At 53.0% G+C, this 14,444-nt stretch overlaps 1 protein-coding gene across 3 annotated transcripts in view; it reads right to left on the reverse strand.

Annotated features, from left to right (window-relative positions):
- The window catches only part of SLC6A6 (solute carrier family 6 member 6), a 78,402-nt gene extending 65,448 nt beyond the window's left edge, over positions 1–12,954 (reverse strand). For 2 of the 3 annotated variants that reach the window (XM_037051287.1, XM_037051309.1), the window contains exons 1-2: positions 12,886–12,930; positions 1,243–1,279 (exon numbers count right to left, since the gene is read on the reverse strand). The gene's annotated coding sequence lies outside the window, so the exon portion shown is untranslated. Of the gene's footprint in view, positions 1–1,242; positions 1,280–12,885 lie in introns of all 3 variants that reach the window. The other variant, XM_037051295.1, reaches the window with a different exon arrangement.
- Positions 12,955–14,444: the final 1,490 nt, after the last annotated feature.

Raw genomic sequence — 14,444 nt, forward strand, 5'->3', positions numbered from 1 at the left:
ACCCTGTACCAGTGGGAGCTTGGTCAGGGGCCATTACCTCCTCCTCCCCGCACTCCCCAAGAGAAATCACTGCCCAGAAAGCCAGGATTTCCCAATTCCAGAGCAGAAACTACTAGTGAGTTATGAAATCAACTTAAGAGGGTCAGGGCTGTCATTTTTACACAAGAACCCAGAAGAGAACAGGACCACCGATAGTGAGGACGTGAGTTATTATTTCTGAAACTGTGGTTTCATTTTCATGAGTGTATACGTGTGTGAGCACATACGGCGTACTGTCACAAAATGTATTTCTTACCGAATGTCACAACTAAAAGACTCCGAAAGCCCGAGAGCGAGAACATTTTACATTGCAATAAAGAAGACATCTACAGAAAAGCGAGTGAGTCAGGTTTCAGCCCCATCAAACCCCTTTGAAAACCACAGTCACCGTCCCGAACTAAGGAGGGGAAAGAAGCTTCTATAAGTACCAGGACACAATCAGCAAAAGCGCAATGTCATTTGGTCTGTAGATTGGATAACAGGACCGTGTCAATGTCAAAAGTCCTGGGGTGGACTGTTATGTGTGCTTACATAAGAGAATGAATGGCCTCGCTCTTGCAAATGCTGAAGGGTTTGGGGTAAAGGGGCATCTTGACGGCAAAACCCCCAAAGATTAAGGAAAAAGAGAGAGAGAGAGTATTAAAGTGACTATTTTTATATTCTAGAGAGAAAAAGACAAAGCCAAAGTGGCGCATGTTGACCAAAGGAAAATGTGAGTGAAGAGTACACAGAGTTCACTGTAATATTCTCCCAACTTTTCTGATGGTTTTCAATTTTTAAAAAATGCAGAGTTTAATGAAGAGAAACTTGGGATGGCAGCCTCGATTCCTGGAGTGTCCTGTCTGTGCCCAGAGCCAAGATGCTCACCCTTTCACAGAAGCCTGGCCCCAGTCCTCAGGGTCAGCTCAGCAAGGCCCCCATCACTACTGGTGGCAAAGCCAGAATGGGAGCAAGGCCAGGCCTCTGAAACCAGTGCTTGGCCCATTTTCAGGGCTGCCTCCCTGGCACAGGCAGGCACAGGTGGCCAGCCAGGGCTACGGACCCACCGCCCAGAGGTGACAATCTGTGGACGAGAGCCTGGGGCCTGGGTCTGTCTCCTCTTCTGTGAGCCTGGAGGAAACACCAAGCTCCTGCACCCCCCACCTCGGGTCACTGTCACATAGGTGCAACCTATGATCGTAGGGAGAGCTCAGTGCCACTTACGTTTGGAGGCTTCTCAGAAAGGGCTGTCGTTCTGGACCTATCACAACGAGAGGAAGCAAAGATGGAAAGATCTGGTCAGGTCGTGACTGTGACTAGGACTCAGTCTTCTTCCAGATGAGACCGCCTGACTCACACACACTAGGAGGTGCCCCCATCAATGTCCAACTGAGGTGCTGAGGCGCTTGTGCACACATTTGCACGCTCACACGCAGACACGCATGCATGAGGATACACTTGCTCACACACCCCTCTCCGCGATGCAGTTTCCCCAAAACTGTCCACAGGCAGCCTGTGCTGGGGGGAGCAGATGCCCAAGTCCAAGGCTGGGAGGAGATGGCTCACCTTGCAGGCTAAGCCGGCCCCCCTGCCCCAACACTAAGGTCCGCACCCCTGTGAGCACCCCACTAGCCCAGTCACATGCCCAGATCTGGGAATGACTGTTCCTTGTGAGCAAGGGGACATGCCAAGGCTAGATAGGTGGGCTGGGGGAGGCCCTGGGGACCCCAGACACTTGGAGAACACTTATCGACTGTTTAGAGGCTCTGAGATTCATGTGCCAAAGTTGAACTTTGCTGAGCCAAGCACTCCCCAAATGTGGTTGACTCCAGAATCCTTTTTTTTTCTTAATAGAACATGTTCTTTGGAACTCAATTTGGAAAATAATGCAAGTGGGGACAGATCACTTCTGCCCCTCGTTCCACCAGCAGAGCTGTACTGGAATACAAAAATGCAGAAATCCGGGAAATGGTTCCTTAACATTCAAGGCCGCATGTTTAAATGGATTAGCAGAGATGAGGAAGGGCAGACAGGGTCCTCCAGGCCAAGTGCTTCCCATTCCCCACTGTGTCTGCAACCTGCCCTCGCAGCCTCCTCCTCAGACGCAGAAACCACCCCAGCCCTAGAGGGCTCCCTGTCCCCGGTATGAGACGACCTCGCTGCTGTGCTAGGACCCCACAGTCCACAGGCTCCCAGTGGCATTCACTGTGTCCAAGGCAACATTCAGTTGGCAATTTATTGAGCACCTACTCTGTGTCAGACATTGTTCAAGGCATTGAGACACAGCAATGGACAGCCGAGGTCCCCACTCTCACGGAACCCCCTGGTAAAGGCCCAATTGTGACAGAGACCTCATGGAGCCTTCGTTTTCTGGGTGGACACACGCTCTGTGAAGGCTCGTGGGGAGGAGTAACGTCTCCAATTGTGTGGGCAGTGGGAGTGGCGATGTGTACCTGCTATCCTGGGCAATATCAGGAGGAGAGAGACAACAGGAAAGATGAAGGTAGCAAGTTTAATGCATGGTCACAAGCAAACACTGAGGGAAAAAGAGGAAGGAGAGTACAATTCTATCTGGCGTGAGACTTTGCATTTGCACAAGGTCAGAATGACACTAGGTCCCATGAGTCCAGAAGGCTGGCACCTTCTTGTTGGGACAGCCTGCATGGATCTCCCCCAGGAGACTCACTCATGCCCACTCTCGGTCTCTGTGGCTCTGGGCAGCCTGACCCACTCCCCTCCTATTTCCAGCAGTAGACATGTGAGCCAGGCCTGGTCAGTCAGAGGGGCTGTCACGATTGGCTCAAGAGCAGCACATGACCAAGCCTGAGCAATGAGAGTGATGACGGGAGCGACACAAAGAAATATTGGGTAAAAGACAAGGCTCTTTCTAAGCTGAGATGGCTACACTGAGAGAAAGAACACCCTGTACAACTGGGGGTGCCCCAAGGAGAAAGGAGCACAAAGAGGAAGGACATGGAATCCAGAAATTCGGAGAAAGGAGTCCCAGTGACAGCTCTCAGCACCTGGATGCAGCCATGCCTGACATACAACCCTGGGGGTTGTCAGTCAAAGGAGTCAGTAAATGGTGGGGTTTTTTTTTTAGTGTTTTGGGGTTAGTTTGAACTGATTTTTGGCTGCTTGCAACCCTAGGAATCTGGACCTATGCTCTGCTTTGTATGTGCTGTGTGACTGAATGCATGCCCCTTCTCTAACACTCAGTCAAGTGGGGCACAGATGAAGTGACATCAGAGGTTCCCCCTGCAGTGGTGGCACTCTAGCTACCAAGACAGCAGACTGGAAAGGTCCTAACTGGAAAGGTCAGGACCTCTGTGCCTTCCCCTTGCTGGAGGAATCCGCCCTCCTCATGGGTACGCCTGGAGAGCCTGCCTGGAGAGCCCGCTGGAACAGCCAGGAGCCGGCCCACCCCACGCCCGAGTCAGCATTCTGATGAGCTCCCTCCCAGGTGGCTCCAGCTGCTGCTGCAGTGACTACATTTCCTCGAGCTAGACTCTAAGTCTGTTCTACTCTTCCCAGTTTCTCGGAGCAGGTGCCAGTGCAAAATAAAGCCCCATCCCCAGCCAAGCAGGAGACCAATGCCCCCTGTCTTCAAAGCAGACCCCCAATTAAGGAAAGGGCTTGTGTGGTTTAAGGATGAGCAGTCTTTAAACAATTGAAGCACCAGGTCTCAGCTCATGCTCATTCCATTGTCTGCCCTTCCAGCCAGCCCCCCACCCTGAGGTTCCTGTAAGTATCAGGGAGGCTGTAAGAGACAGGGAGCCTCCTAGGGCTCCAGCGCACTCTTCCAGGAGCTGTAAGCATCCCCCCTCGGCTCTTGGCCCCAGGCAGCATGCCAGTGCCAAATCCCGCTGTGGGCCGGGGCCTGACATGCTGCCTCGGCTGCCCTGCTGTCAGCAGGGCCTGGCGGGCCCTGGACTCTCCCTGATTTACATCCGACTTGGCTGCCTTTAAAGGCCTCCTGTGGCTTCTGGACCAGGGACACTGTTCAGCAGAAAAGGGCTTCCCCACCAGCATCCTTTCCAAGGTGGCACCCGCCCAGAGGGTCTGGCCTGGCTCAGCTGCCTCCCAGCTGTGTGACCCTGGGCTAATCACCTGCTCACTCAGGAGCCTCAGCTTTTCTCGTGAGAAATGGGAACAATGGTCTCTTTTGTGATGGTTAGGGAAGCGAGGCTTACAAGGCCCCGGGCTTGGTTCCCACAGGCAGCCTGGTGGCGGGGGGGGCTGGGAGTGAAGGGGGCAACGGCTGTGACCCCTCCTCTGCTGGGAGTGGGCCCCAGACCAGCAGCTCTGGCACTGCCTGGGGGTGCTGGTTAGGCCTGTGGAACCTCAGCACCCCCAGCCCTCCTGCACAGAAAGGGGCGTTTGAACAAGAACCCAAGGGAGGCCTACAGCTCCCAGTCCGGGGGGCCAAGCCACGTGTTATTGTTGTGGGTGCAGCACCCCAAGGCAGAGCCAAGGTCGGGGTAGGGTAGGGAACGGCCAGCAGGGGTCGGAGGTAATGAAACACTGAAAGGGAAGAGAAATTCTCCAATATCTCCTGGCCTCCCCTTGAGCCCCTTGATGGCTCAAGAGAGGGGAAGGGGCACAGGTGGGGTATGTCCTCCAGTGAGACTCAGTGAGCAAGTAGGTAGCGACAGATCTCAAGACTCAGCCAAGGTAACAGAATAAAGGCTACTGAGATGAAGTTCCTGGGTCACCTCCCCTACACTTCCACTGGGGACCCACCTGCACCACGCTGCCATGGAAACCCGCACGCTGGGGGTGGGGGAGGGGTGCTGCTGGGTGGGACAGCACTGCAGTCGGTCGGAGAAACCAGATGACCAGATGCAGGTGCAAAAGAAAAAATCCCATGCTGAAAAATACTGGCTCAAACGTGTAAAACTATGTGGACACAGAAAACACACCTGTGGCCCAGAGCTGCCCCCAGAGAGTATTTTGAGGTGACCGGTACTGTTTTTTCAGGCCTGGGAGGTGAATCCTTTCAAAACAACCCACACTTTCCACTGGTGAGAAATGGAAGACAGAGATGACTTCTGTCCAGGGAAGTGGGCAGAGGCTGGCAGGTTTGGTGGGGCGAGAGTGGTTCTTTCTCTTTCCCTTTTGTAAGGTGTGTTCTAGCCTCTATTCTTCTACTGGTGGTTGAAGAAAAACTGGCTTTGTTCCCCGGGGAATGTTTTTTACTAAAAGCTCGGTGCCGCTGCTCTGCTCAAAGCATGTCAGAACTCCAGGCCCCCAACCAGCAGGCTCCCTCCAGGGGAAGAACCGAGACATCTCGCAAGCCAACAGGACAACAACAGCATCCTTAAAGGGGACTAGCCAGAGTGGCACCCTTCCTGGTGATGGCATGCACTCCCCAGTAGAGACCACAGAGGATGTTTCCCCCTTCTACTCAGCAGGCATTTCCCCCCCAAACACAAGTTTCCTTACAAGTTAGGACTGAGGACCAGAGAAGGGAAAGCACTCGCCATCAAGGCGCAGCAAGCTGGCAGCCACGGGGCCCCAAACCCTGGTGTCCCTGTGCCCAGTGGAGATTCATCACTTTGTGCTCAGAGTCATGAGGGCACGATTTAGTCTATCTTGGTCACCTGCCACATTGCCTAGAACAAATAAATATTTGTTGGATGGGTGGATGGTGATGAGTGAATTTAATTTCCAAGCCTGTACTCATTCAGATTTTTAAAATATAGGCTCTTGTCCCAGGGTCAAGGGAAACAGAGGGGTGTGTGTGTGTGTGTGTGTGTGTGTGCGTGTGCACACACTGAGCACCTACTGCACACCAGGCCCTGTGCTGGAGCATCCCCCCCACCTGCTACGGAGCCCACCCAGTCAGGTGGATGGATTAAAGGCAGACTACAGAGACTTGAGTTCTGCCCTGAAGGGGCTCAGGGAAGGGTGAGCTTATAGCTATCATACTTCAACTTTTGTGACCTCTCTGAGTGCTCACTACGTGCCAGGCATTGTCAAGTGGTTCCTGAAGTAGGTGGCAGAACAGAGAGATGCCTGGGAGGCATGGAGACTGGTGAGGAAGCTGTTTTCTTGAGCTGTGGTTACATCCACCCAGAGAGGAGATACCAGTGCCATCTGGTAACAGAATGAAAGTCCTTGGAATCCTGGCCTGAGTCCCCCATGAGGGCTAAGCCACCATCACCTCCAGGTGCTGACTGGCTGTGCAGCAAGATGGCAGAGCCTTCTGAACCACCCACTAAGCAGGACTCTGCTGAAACCCGCCAGCCCACTTCAGCCAACCAGGCGGCGGGCAAGCTGGGCCCTGGGACTAAGGCCTTTCTGCTGAAAACATGGCAGTAATTCACTTATCACTTTTGTTTTGTGCTAGGAAAAGCCCTGGGATAGGTGGGACTCTTGGAACTTTGTTGAAGCGACCCTGAGGGAGGCTGAAGTTCAGAGGGGCCAAGGAGGACCCAAGGTGAGTAACCAGAACTCAGCTTTCCTGCCCTTCAGCCCAGACCTGCTTGGACACCGACTAGTACCCTCACAGCTGCCTCAGATCTACTCCTCCTCCACAGTGGCCGGGGATGCCCAGCAAGAGACAGGCTCCAGGCTCCACCCCACGTGTGTGGTCTTGCTTTCCCCGGTTCGAGATTCTGCAGGTGTCTCCTTAGCAGTGAAACCCTTAGGAAACTCCCCTTTCACACCTTTTCCCATTTCTTTGTGATAATATCAGGATCCAGGAGTCTTGACAATGGCCACTGAAAGTCTGAGACAGAAAGTTTGAGACCAAGGTAAAAATCAGTCCTTCAATTCACTTGTTTTGCATAACCACTGAAAGGCAGGTGGGGCTGGGGAAGAACAAATTTGCAGACAATGGCCCTTTCTGATGTCTTATCTTCAAGATCTGGATCTATGCCTCAGACCTCAGTCTCCTCATCCATTCGGTGGGTGGGCAGGGAGGGCTACCTCGATCATCCCAAAGTCCCCACACTCCTAGCCAATGACCCACTTGCCCTCAGACCTCCCCAGGTGTGTCTCGCCAGAAACTTCCTGGTTGTTTATTAACTCCTCCCGAGAGATATCTCCTCCGCTCCCACGCGGCTACTTGAGCACAGGGCTGTTCGATTTAGTTAACCCTGTACCCCTGCCCACAGCACTATGCTTGGTGCCCAGTAGGTGCTCAGTAAACATTAGAACGAAATGGGCTCTGGTTCCAAGGCTCTTCTGAATTTCCCAGCTGGGTGAGCAGGGGGGCTAGTCGTCTTTCTGAGATCGGAAGAACTCCTTTATCAGGTGGCGGCAGGGACCCCAAGTCTTAAAACGCACTCGGGGGATTAAGGCAGAGTGGGTGCTCAGTGAGTATTGGCTCCTTCCCGTCTGCCGAATGGCACAATGCTGAATGGCATCAGGGTGCTTCCCCGCTGTCAGGGAAGTTCAAGCCATGGGGTGGGAACATTTCATTCACGGAGCAGGGTGACCGAGACCGGCCAGCCTAGGTGGTGCCTCCCAAATGCGCACGAGTGGTTCAGAATGTCCGGGCAGAACTGTCTGTTCTGAAAAGCAGCATTTCTACAATGCTCTGTGGTTTGAATAGAGTGAGTGGCAGAACCAAGAACAACACAATGCCATGTCTGTTAACAACAAAACAAAACCACATCTAGAGATCCTAAATGACCCTTAGATGGGAGAGGAAATGAAAACTGATCTAGAAAGTAATAAAAAAGAGCATATGTCCACACTGACATCTGAGAGATACACTTAAAGCTGTAGGCAGAGGGAAAATGTATCATCTTTAAGGCCTTAATTGTTATAAAGAGATAGATGTGAGCCCTGGCTGGTGTGGCTCAGTGGATCGAGCGCCGGCCTGCAAACCAAAGGGTTGTTGGTTTGATTGCTGGTCAGGGTACATAACCTAGATTGCTGGCTGGGTCGGGGGTGTGCAATAGGCAACCATACATTGATGTTTCTCTCCCTCTCCTTCTCCCTCCCTTCCCCTCCCCCTAAAAATAAGTGAAATATAATTTTTTAAAAAAGAGATAGATGATAGGTTGACAGCCAGATGGACAGACTAAAGATTAAGTTGCACTTTTTTTAAAAATGATCTTTAAGAATCACTTCTGGCCCTGGCCGGATGCTCAGCTGGTTGGAGTGCCATGCTGTGCACCAAAAGGTTTTTGGTTCAATCCCCAGGCAAGGCACTTACAGGAGGCAAACGGTTGATGTCCACCCTGCCCCCGGCTTCTCTCCCTCTAAAATCAATGAATACATATACATATATAAAAGAATCACTTTTACCTTATACAGTTTTGTATTGCTTGAGGTGCATTGTTTTTTGTAATTAAAAAAGATCTCTTTGACAGTTTCCCCCTCCTACAAAAATGAATATATACCCACAAAAAACCCTGTATACCAATGCTCATCAAAGCTTTATCCCAAATCACCCCAAACTGGAAACAACCCGAATGTCCATACACAGGAGAATGGCTGAACAAACTGGTTCATCCGCACAACAACACTACTCAGAAATAAAAGGAGCGAACTATTGATATGCGTTGAACAGTATGAATGGGTCTCGAGAACATCAGGCAGAAAGCAGCCAGACACAAAAGAATGTATGCCATTCAAGTGCGTTCTAGGCTTGGCCAAACTCGTTTATGGAGACAGAAATCAGAAACAGGTTCCCTTCGGGAGAGGAAAGGCACAGACAACTTTCCAGGGGAACTAGAAATGCTCTACAATAAAGCAGTTCAAGGCCCTGGCTGGTGTAGCTCAGTGGATTGCACATAGGCCTGAAAACCAAAGAAAGGATAGCAGTTCAATTCCCAGTCAGGGCACATGCCTGGGCTGCAGGCCAGTTCCCAGCAGCGGACTCACGAGAGGCAACCACACATTGATATTTCTCTCCCTCTCTCCTTTCCTTCCCCTCTAAAGATAAATAAATATAACTAAAAAAAAGAGAAGCAGTTCAAGGGCTGATCTGGGCTGCGGCTACACAGGTATCACCACCTGTGTGATTCACAAAAACTCATCAAACTGTAGCAGACTCTTCGCATCTCACTGCATGTAAATTATATTTCAATTTAATTTCTTTTTCAAATCATGAGAAAATATTTTAAAATACAGACTCCCTGGCTCCACTCCCAGGGATTCTGATTCAGTGTCCAGACCAGGCCTGGGAATCTGCATTTGTAACAAGTCGTTCAGGTAATTCCGATACCAGACTAGAATTAACTGCTACTGCCCCTGCCCCCTACAGACCTCCCTGCCCTTTAATTGTTCCGAGTGATCTGTAGGTTGGGTTTTACAAGAGAAGGCTGGTTGATTGCCCAGTTTTAGAAACACAACAATTTTCATTTTGTCTGCCCTCTCCCAGCCACCGCGACCCCCTGCACCCAGCCCCTGACCAGATGAGGTGAGAAGGGAGGCCTGGCGGCCCTGTCTAGCCCTGTGAGGCAGACACATCTCACCCTAAAGAGGCGGGGGCCCTGTGTTCCCAAGGAGGTCAAAGCCAGTAAGTTAATGGCCTGTGAACCTGTTAAACAGCATGTCCAAGCCTTTACCCTATGTTACCAAAAAGAGCTCAAGGCAAGCTTCACTGGCACAGAAAATGCTTTGTGCCCTGACCAACAGGGGCTGGGCCACCCTTGGTTTTCTGCACCCCAGCCTAGTTCCTCAGTCACCATCAGGGGTCTCCCAGGCTTGGGGGGTTAACTGGCTTCTTCACCACTGTCCTTAAACCTAGTCTGATGCTATTTCTACCCCAGCTGCCCTCAGAATAAAGGCTAAGCCTATTTGCCTAGCACTCAGGGCCTCCACCAGTTCCTCTCTCCAGCTGGGGCCCTGGAAGGCGTGTCTGTGCTTTTGCACTTGCTGTGCCCACTGCCCACAACACAAGCCCATTCAGATGCCAACTCCAAAATCGCCTCCTCTAAGAAGCTGAAGTTCCTCCTGCCCAGGACCTTGCCATCAACGCACATGGAGTCTTTACAGCACCCCGTGGATGGCACGGTCATAGAGGCTGCCACCCTGTCCTTTCTCTTCTGGGTCATGAGCTCTCTGAAAGCCAATATTCTGCCCCAAATCCAGTGTCTGATCAGACCTGACTTGAGCAGGGTTTATTAACCAACTAAATGAGGTACATCAAAAGAGCTCTCATTCACACTGGAAGGCCACTGAGATGTCCACCTCCACAGCCCCTCCCCAGACCCCATTAGTTCACACCAACACTCTGGTCAAGATAAGCTGGCCAGTGCAGAGGACATAGCTGAGACACAGCTCTAGAAGAATCGGACTCTTGCTTCTGACCTTCTGTGGAAACTCGGGATCAGTCCACACCAACCAGGATGACTCTGGGGCTTCAGAGCCGGCCCTAATTCTCACCCCGGCCCCCCTCCAGCTGCACCAGGCTTCATTCCAGTGCTCCTTGCAATTTATTTTTCGTCACTTTCCTATTTACAGGAATACGTTCAATGACTCAAGTGTCTTATTTGGGGAACGTTGGGAAGGTTTTCAGGTAGGGACAGCTCCCATGTCTGTTGACAGGTTGACAGGTGGACAAACGGGAGTGAGCAATGCCACCATGGAGACCACATTACCTCCTAGAGGGCTGGCACTTGCTCAGGAAAAGTGGCAGGGCCCCCGGAGAAGGTACAAAGAAGGGAAGATGGATAAGTAGGGGCAGAATTGAGGTGCCAATGAGTCCCACACCTTCATCCTCTGACGCTGAGGACCAGGGCACCTTTGTCCCTCATTTTCCCCAGTCCTGGTTCAATGTCAGCTCCCCAAGACACTAGTTACTAAAACTCCAGAGACAAAACTCTCATCTGGCTAAGGGAAGGCCTTTGAGCCCAACCCCACCACTGTCCGGCCAAGCTGCTATCTTCTGAGTGACTCTCAGTTTGCCCATCTGTAAAATGGGCACTGCCCACTAGGGCCTCCCAACTCCACAAAGCAGAGCCAATCACAGCGAATGAGCTAAAAGAGAAGGGTCGAGGTATCCCTGAAGGACAAAAGCTGGAGGGTATGCCTTAGCTCTTACCACATACCACTGTGACCTGGGACCTCGTGACATTCTCTAATCAGCAGCTCTGAAGCCTAGCCCAGCTTTACAGCTTACTACAGGCTTATTCAGTCTCATCTCTCTCAATCCCCTCAAGGACACAGTGAGGCTGGCACTGGCGTCCTTGGCTGCCTGAAGCCCAGGGAATCACCCAAGTTTGCAGGCCCACTAAGACAGAGGCACAGTGCTTGAATTCAGCTCCCTGGGGACAGATTCTAGTTATCACATAAACAAGTCTACTCCACCCATTTCACAGATGAGTTATCTAAGGCCTCAAAAAAGGCTTTCCAAGGTCAACTGGGGGCTGAGCCAGGCCTAGGACCTCTAGCCATTTTGCCATCCCACCCTATGGTGGGCACTCATCAGCCAGTGCCCTCAGGCCCCCTCCAATGCCCCCTCCCAACACCACCCTGATGAATTTCCTTCCCCATTCCACCCCACACCTCCTCGTGCCCACCCCACACTCCCTGGATGACTCCCTGGTTGAGAGGGAGGCAGGCGGTTGCTAAGTGCTCACCCACGCTCTCTCTCTCATAAAAATAAACTCCTTCTGGCTAGGAGACTCTGGATGAGATTCCCCTCCCTTCCAGCCAAGAAAAAATTTAAAAGAAATTTAAAAAGATCTCCTCTATGACATTCACTCGAACGTCAGCAGTGCCAAAGTGTGGGCCAATTTACCGAAGTCCAAATGGAGCCACGCGCCACTAAACCTCAAACCTCAGCCTGAGGACCCTCCGTTCAAGCATCTGGGCGGTTACTGAGCTAATTTATTTCACCAGCCATGAAACAGGGGGCCTGGGCTGCCTCCCAAGCCTTTAGGGCTGGTCCTGGGGAAGGCTGGGATCTGGCAGAGGCCTGGTAATGACCAAAATAGCCAGGCTAGTGGCCCTGCTGAGCACACACCTCCCTCTGAGTGCCCAGGAAGGCAGCCCACAGGTCCTCCCTCCAGTCCAGGTTGAGGATTCAGGGCTGTGAATCCTGAGATTCTCTCTATGTCTTCCCTGGTAGGAGCAGTAGAACCTCCTGCCCCAAAGAGGAACCCCCAAAAGGAAGGGGAAATGTCAGGAGGAGTGTCTAGCTGTCCCTGCCCCCGACCCACTTGGCCTCCAGCTGTCCCTCAAGACGGCTGGATGTTGGCACTGCCACCTGCACGCGGCACACAGGCAGTACCCTTGGAGCCATGCCGCCCTATCACCACCACCCCCCCACCCACCCAGTGTCTGCCCTGAATAACAGCGCTGCTGTTCAGCCCTCTAGACACCAGAAACGCCCCTTCAGGTACAGCCGAAGACACACAAGCTCCCACAAACAGGGACCTCAAGACACAGCCACACTCAGGTGGACACACGTGCACAGTCAGGTACTTGAAGCCACAGTCACACACACACACAAGTTCACACAGACACACACCGGACACAGTGTACACATCTGAAGACACAACCACACTCAGGTATCACAGACACATGAGAACGTACACACACACACAGCCCTGGGCACAGAGAATGGCAGGCATACATTGGGTCACATAGTGCTTGCTACTGGGGATATGAAGAAACGGCCACACACACACACACACACACACACGGACGCGAAGAACAGACCTCAGTGAGACTGAGACACCGACACACACACACCTGCCGCCTGCATGAAAAGCCCGAGCCCTTTCGCCTAGGAAACAATAACAGCCTCGCCAGCAGGTCTGGGCAGGCGACCCTCCGTCCCTCCCTCGGTGGTGGAAGGGGAGCCAGAACGAGGGGCAATGGATAGGGAGGAGGTCGGGGCCAGCTGGAGTACGGGGACAGGGAGGGGGCTCCCAAGCCCGGCTCCTCTCCCTCGGGTACCTGGGGCGTCCGCGGCGCTGCGCTGCCTTCCACTCGCTGGGGTCTGCCCACACGCTGGATCTCTGGCCCGCAGGGTCCGCGCTCCGCGCTCCGCGGCGTGGCTGGGTCTCCGAGCTCGCAGTCCTCTGGGCTCGGCGACCGCCAGCGAGCGGGGTTGCAACTGGGGCCCAGAGCTCGACGCTGGCAGCGGCGCGAAGGAAGCAGTAATTTATAAGCGGCTTCTTCCTGACCTCGCGTGTCTGTTGTCTGAGCCGGCAGCTCTCAGCATCACCCATCCTGCTGGGTGGAAAAATACCAGCTTGGCCGGGCCGGGGGCGGGGCCTGGGCGGGGCCAGGGCGGGCCCGGGGCACCCTGCCCCTCCCCATACGCGGGGACACACACACACACACACACACACACACACGTACATGCGCGCGCACACACCACACATGCACGCGCGCACGAGCTCGGACACACAAAGAGCCTGGGCTCGCCGAGCACGCGCGTGCACACCTCAGGTGGTGGTCGAACGCTCGGCACGATGCTTTCCCCAATACAGCGCATTTTCCGGGAAACCCTTACTCTACAACTCCTGGTACCAAGTGGTACAGCCAGTCCTCAGCCCCTTTCTGCTAAAAGAGGCCCCAACCCCGCCTTGCTCTGGCTCCTAACACCAACCTCCAGACCCCACCACTTGCCTGTCCACCTGGTTCATGGGCGGGGCCTGTGGTTCCTTGAGTTGCGAAGTCCAAACCACTCTGTTGTGTCCTCCTGGGCGATCATCCAGGTTCTCAGCCTTGATATGCTCCTTCAAGAAATGGGCACAACAGCCCCCCCTTGCTGCCTCCCCCAGGCGTGAGGGCGACCTGATATTGTGACGTGAAGCCAATAAAGAGCTCCTGGATTTTTGGTTTTGCCCCAGCTGGGTGACCTTGGGGTAGTGATACTGGGGCTTTCTGTGCCTTGGCTTCCTGATCTGTAAAATGGAAATTAAAATAGGAGAACTTATCTCCTCTGGCTGCTGTGAAGATACAAGGTTAACAGTGTAAAGCAATCAGAACAGCACCAGGCACTTAAGTGCCAAGCAAGTGTCAGCTACTGAGACTATTTTTAAATGAAAATGGGGAATGTGCCATTATTCTTGTCCTTATTTGCATGAGCAAGTCCTCAGAGACCATTTTCCATAACCAGGCCCTGGCTGAGCATGAGGGGAAGTGCGGTGTGACTTCTGGCAAGGTTTTTCCTTCTCCGAACCCGTTTTCTCTTCTCTCTCATTCCTTCTCTGAACCTAGGAGACTGTGTGGAGAGCTAGCTCATGGATCCTTTCACCTTTTGGACTAAGAGTAAAGGAAGGAGTACCAAACAGGCCCTGCAGACAGACACCCCCCACATCAGACCTGGGATAGACCCAGGATGCTGAACAACAGGACTCTGGAAATGACACGGCCTCTCCCTGGCTTTCTCATTGGGCCCCCCTGCTGCCTTGGCTCCCAACCCAACCAACCCAGCCAACCCAGACATGGGCCACCCCTGGCACATACCCTTGCTTGGCTTCTTGTGCCTTCCCTGCCCTTCTCTA

Source organism: Sturnira hondurensis, unplaced genomic scaffold, assembly GCF_014824575.4.
Source record: "Sturnira hondurensis isolate 20B ecotype Veracruz unplaced genomic scaffold, ASM1482457v3 Scaffold0000867, whole genome shotgun sequence".
NCBI classification, from domain to species: Eukaryota; Metazoa; Chordata; class Mammalia; order Chiroptera; family Phyllostomidae; genus Sturnira; species Sturnira hondurensis.